Raw genomic sequence first — 5,977 nt, 5'->3', positions numbered from 1 at the left:
AGCGATGATCAAACACAGATGGAGGAGATCAAGTCCATCAACACCCTAATGCTTGCACAGTCCTGTAGCTCGTCCTGGGTCCACATTTCATTCAGTAACATAAAATCGTTTTGATATATATGCTGTTTAATGTTGATGATTACATTATTTTACATATGCATCTGCTTACGATCACTTAATTTTTTGCATCTTCTTCGTCTGTGTTTTGATCAGCAGATCATTTAGAAAATGCGTAATAGTGCTCCCTACCGTCTAACAATGAAAACATGGAAATGAGGTGTTTGGCGGGCAAAGATTTAAGAATAAATAATATTTTAGGCCTATCCATTTCTGATTTGCTTTCTCATTTCTGTTGCTATGGTTGCGCAGGTTGTTTACACATTAAACTCGTGGACATGAGAAATCGGTATTGTTCCCTCATCATAAAATTTCAAGGCCACGACATCACAGTCTTGAACGGTCTGTCCCCTCCTGGCGACTGTACACTAACACTAACAGCCTTCAATCGTTCATACTAGACCACAATAAAGAATTTAAGATTTACTCACCATAGACAGCAATATTGAAACTCCTGTGTTTGACCCCTCCATTTATGAACTGTAGTTTATAAAGTCCAGAGTGTAGTTTATTGATGTTTGTGATGGTCAGAGATCCTGTCTGCTTATCTATCTGTAGTCTGTCTCTGAATCTCTCGTTTTTCTCTTTATTATCATATACAGAGACGACCTGTTTATAGATTTCAGCGATACGATTCTCTGAATTGTGAAGTCTAAATGTCCACAGTATCAGATCATCTCTGTGTATTTCAGTAACATCAGTGTTTAGAATGACAGAATCTCCCTCCAGCACTGAGACCGTCTCTCTTTCTTCTGTTTGAAGTCCAGAAACACCTGGAAGAAAAGAGTTAGCCACAACATAGTCACACATTATCACCTCAGCTGCTTCTCGACTGCATGGGCAGGTGGTGCAGAGCCCCATTCAAATATTTATCCAAACGTAGACCTCCATATACACTGAATTAATAATAATTCTGAACTGAATTCACAAATTTTCGAACACTGAATCCTGAAAAATATTTTTCTGATTTCCTAGACTTTTTAAGTCATGAAGTGAGCAGGATATTAAAATGTAGTGCGTGGATTCGACAGGCATGTGTTCATGGTACTAGTTGATGAAGTCATTCTCTTTGCCTTCCCTAGCATGTCCCACAAATTTCCAAAGCAAATCTGTGGTGAAAAATTTATTTGCAGCACGCTACGATTGAGAGCAGATTTCTGGCTTTTTCTGGCTGCCCCACCTGTTTTACGTGACCTCACATAAACTTCGCTCCAGAACCAGACGATATCGTTCTTCAGGTCAGTCACTAGTTTGCATGTCACATTCTTCCTATGTGGAGTAGCGCATCAAATTAATGTAGGTATAAAGCCTTTATTTTAACGGAGTGTCTATTTATACCAAGTGCAAAAAGTGTGCCTTGTTGGCAAGTGCTATTTACACTAGCTCCAGCTAACAATGCCTGGTTGGGCCAAACAAGATTTTAAAATCTTGTGCATATCAACATCTTCAGTGGTGTAGTCAGTAAAGGGTGAGGCTCATAGGTCTAGGTTGACGCCATCGAAACGGGTTCAAATCCGCCTTTTGCCAAACTCGCTCTTTGCCCTTTTACCATTAAATATCATATCAGAAAGGCATTTACTTTCAATAAAAATCAAAGGGTTTCTTCAGCGATTAGCATTAAGCTTTGTATCAGTAGAAACCCAGTAGTATATTCCAATTATCGTACTTTCCCTCCTCTTATCCCTCTGAGACGAGAGAATTATGCATTTTATTTCTGGAAAAAATCCTCCAATGATGCAAAAATATCATCATTTTGTGTCATCTGAGGATTTTTTTGTCCAGAGGCTAAAGACTACAGCCAGAAGAAGGAGCTAAATTCGCATGCTATCAACCCACCCATAGGAGGTGGGATCTCACTCACAGAATGTGTATGCGCACGGCCGCTCGGTCCGGGCATTCATAGCGGAGCGGTGCGGAGCACAGTTCAAATTTTTAATTATTATTAAAGTTAAGCAATCATAGGCATGATCTGAAAATGCGCCAGACAGAACATGAGCCATGCCGGTATGCCACGGTTACCTCAGCTCTCGTGATGAATGCAATCCGACTCCTGCTGCGTTTGTGCCGTGACTTTCGTTCACCCCACTCACACTTTATTGAACAGATTCTTATTAGATTTTTATTACGATGAAAATCCAAACGACGGTGGGGGCGGTGTCATGGTGGGCAAGTGATAACCATTAGAGGTGGCTTTGGGAGTAACCCCGTAGGGCAGCGAAGCAAGTGCATTCTGGGAGTTGTTGTCTTTCATCTACATTAGACACAGATATATTTTCTGTCTTCTCAGTCTAGAAGGCACCAAATTCAAAAATAATTTCACATTTCTACTACATAAATGATTCAGTTTAAATACACATTCATCTTCCCAGCGTTGTACCCCTTTTTTGTCTTAAAATGGAAATAGTGCCTTTTTGAAATGTTCAATAATAGTACAAATATGTTTTGGGTAGGGTTAGGTGTATGGATGGCTTTTATTGTCCCATTAAAGGGTAAGATCCACCCAAAAATGAAAATTAGCCCACGATGTACTCATCCTCAAGCCATCCTTGGTGTATATGACATTCTTCTTTTAAACAAACAAAAAAATGTCTTCCGGCAGATAGCCTTCTGTATTCAACTAACAGAAAAAGAATAACACCTCGCGTAGTTCAAAATGCTTACGCTGCATCTGACGAGCGTAACTGGTAGGCTATGCAATATCATCAGTTACACTTTTTCAATAAGTTGAATACGGAAGGCGATCGGCAGGAAGCTAATTTACTTTATAAAGTTTTAAATATGGATATGTTCCTAACAAAAAAAGCAATGCTTCACTTCAGAAGGTCGTTATTAAACCCCCAGAGCCGTGTGGAGCAGTTCTGATGGATATAGATGCACTTCTATGAACTTCAAAAACAGAGCAACATTCACTGACATTATAAAGCTTGGAAGAGCCAGGGTTTATGAAAGAAGAATGTCATATACCGATGACTTGAGGTTGAGTAAATCTAATTTTCATTTTTGGGTGAACTAACCCTTTAAGGAGGCATCCATTCAATAATTTTAATAAATATAATCATTTACACTCTACAATATTATTCCATCCTGTTAATTTTAAGCCCAAAGTGAGTCTATGTTCAGTGATTGGAATATAAAGCTTACAAAATGTTAATCATAAACTAACGCTAAGACCAGAATCTGCCCTACCAAAATTTACGACCAAAAGCATATGTTTCAGAGTTTATGTGGAGAAAGACAGAATAAAACACCACTATAATTTCTTAAATCTAAGAGTTTAAACAAAGGATATACAAGCTAAATATACAACAAAACATTGAGCTTTATCCTGACATTACTGGACTCTTCACCCCAATGAAATAATATCTTAGTAGATCATCTTACCATTTACTGTTGTGCTGGAGATCTTTCTCTCAGTGTTTGACTGTTGCTGCAGCGTCAACTGTAAAACTGCAAAATATTTTAACAGTTTAATGAAACGGTGAAAAAAGACAAACAATAGACTAGTTAATTATGATACAACCACAAACATAAACAAAACTGCATAACTTAGCCTACCTCCTAAAATCCAAAAGCAAAAAAATACAGATGTGTATCTCATAACCATCTTCTTTAACAGCTCAAAGAGTTTGTAAGCATAAAACGCAACATTATGCAACAATATTCTTGGGATCTATGTCTCTGCTTATGGAAAAGAAAAGAGAGGTATGCTAACATTATCGGCGATTGTGTGGCGCCAATTAAATAATTCAGATTTTCTATACATTAGGCTGCACTGTTGTTTGTTTAAATAACGGATCCAGCAGAAGAGCTCCCTCTCCGTGTAAGCTCCGGGTGTGTGCGAACCCCTGCAGCCTGCAGGCAGTGTTGCGAGATCGTGCAAGTCTCGCCCCGCCCAATTCTGCGGGGTCCAAAGGAGAAAAATATCTGGATGAGAACGGAATGTGGGCTTTTCCCCACCTCTTTTTTGTGTTTAGTTATGTTATTTTAAAAGGTTCAAACACATAATCAATTTATTAACACAGAAGAAAAAGAATGTGTTTTGCAGACGCATTTTGGTAAGTTTAAGGGAGCTGTCAGGCTGTCAATCAAATTTCAAAAATCAATCGACTTATAATTCTTTAGTGAAAGGGTTAGTTCATCCAAAAATGAAAATTCTATCAATAATTACTCGATAGTTAATCAATTCATGATTTGGGTCGCAAATGTCACATGATTTCAGCAGTTTGACACACAATCCGAATCATGAATCAATAAGCTGATTCATAACCGTTCAAAATTTGGTTTTGAAATCGGCCAATCAAGTCGTTATTTAGTTTTTTGCGCACAAAAACTAATTATCGTTGCTTCATAAAATTATTGTATGGGCTTTGTCTTTAGTGCCTTTTATGGGTTTTAGAGGAAATTACATTGGTCAATGAAGGCCTGTCCGAGCCATCGGATTTCAACAAAAATATCTTGTGTTGACGTCTTATGGGCATCAAACAACATTAGGGTAAGTAATTAACTACTTCTTTAACAAACTCTGTTGCTTAGTTACGTGCATCCCATCACATTTAACTGCCCTGTCAATCATCGTCAGATTCCTTACAGTTCAAATCCTCCACATTCAGATTAATCTCCTACCGCATCGGAGAGAAATGTAGCCGCACGTTGATTCGTCATGTGGGTCTTTAATGCAGAGACTCTCTTCGTGTGTTTGCTTTTTAAATATAATGAAGCATTTAAAAGTTTATGTCCAAACATATTACAAAAGTTGCTGCTGCAGATTTATTATAATGTTGATAACACTGAATAAATAACTTTTTTTCAGGTTAAATACTGATAATTGATCACTAAAACTTTTATCTAAACCCCTCTTAAACGTCGGACTCGCACATCCATTATGTTTGTAGTTTTCTAACACTTTTTTTAATCCGCGTTTGTAGTTCTAATTGAATCCTTGTCCAACTCGCAATGGATTGTGGGCAATATCAGCCGTTAGAGTGCGCATCGATCCATACTTCGAATTCTGACCAGAAATAGTAAACCATCCAGGTATTTTTGAAATACTCTTTTCAGCAAACTACGATTTGGGACATATTAATTATTTTTTCGAATACTAAATTATAATTATAATATAAATAATAAATGACCCTGCAGGGCAGTGGACCTCAAGGGCTAGATGTTCCCACACCTGACCTGAGGTTAAAGATGAAACTGTTCAGCAGTGAAAAAATATAAGAACTGTATATGCCTCAATTTTAGGACCCTTAGACATGCCATACGTGATGCATACTTAGCATATTAAATATTTTTTGCATCAAATAAATCACAGGAACATTGATGACTTGGGCCTTTTGTATACCCTAATAGGGCAACAAACCCTGGGAGACAGAACTCATAAAACTATGAGACCATAAAACATCCAAACTATATAAAATATTTAAAAAACAATTCATCTGGTCTGCAAAACTGAACACATCTTTTCTTTTTAAGAATGACTTCAGTGCTGTTCTTTGATCTTTTCTTCAAGTCTTCCAGAGTCACGTTCAAAGCTGATTCGAAAGACGCCGTTCGCCAGTTTCTGTGTTTACTAGAAGCACACAAGCGCAACTCTGCAGTCATTATGTTAAGCCCCGCCCACCTCTATACACAATGTGATTGGCCTGGCCAGAGTTTGGTTTTTACAGCTCAGACGTGTATTGAGAGTTGCTAGACGACACTCGCAGCAGATTAGATTTGCTGTCGCTAGGGTGCGTCAAGATTTCTAGGCTAGCAAAAATGGTATTTACTGTGAGAAACAGACCTCCGGTTCGGATCCGGTTTGGGCTTATTATGTAAATGTAATGGTGGGGTTGGGTTAAATTATCTCAGGTACGAG

General features: G+C 38.1%; 1 long non-coding RNA gene across 1 annotated transcript; it reads right to left on the bottom strand.

Moving 5' to 3' along the window:
• Positions 1–554: 554 nt before the first annotated feature.
• On the bottom strand, positions 555–3,930 carry LOC137040169 (uncharacterized). Its single transcript, XR_010897865.1, has 3 exons — positions 3,673–3,930; positions 3,499–3,564; positions 555–890 (listed from the first exon to the last, which is right to left on the bottom strand). It is a non-coding gene; the product is annotated as an uncharacterized lncRNA (long non-coding RNA).
• Positions 3,931–5,977: the final 2,047 nt, after the last annotated feature.

The sequence above is a fragment of the Pseudorasbora parva genome, chromosome 14 (genome assembly GCF_024679245.1).
Source record: "Pseudorasbora parva isolate DD20220531a chromosome 14, ASM2467924v1, whole genome shotgun sequence".
NCBI lineage: Eukaryota > Metazoa > Chordata > Actinopteri > Cypriniformes > Gobionidae > Pseudorasbora > Pseudorasbora parva.
This window is presented reverse-complemented; position numbering and strand designations above follow the sequence as displayed.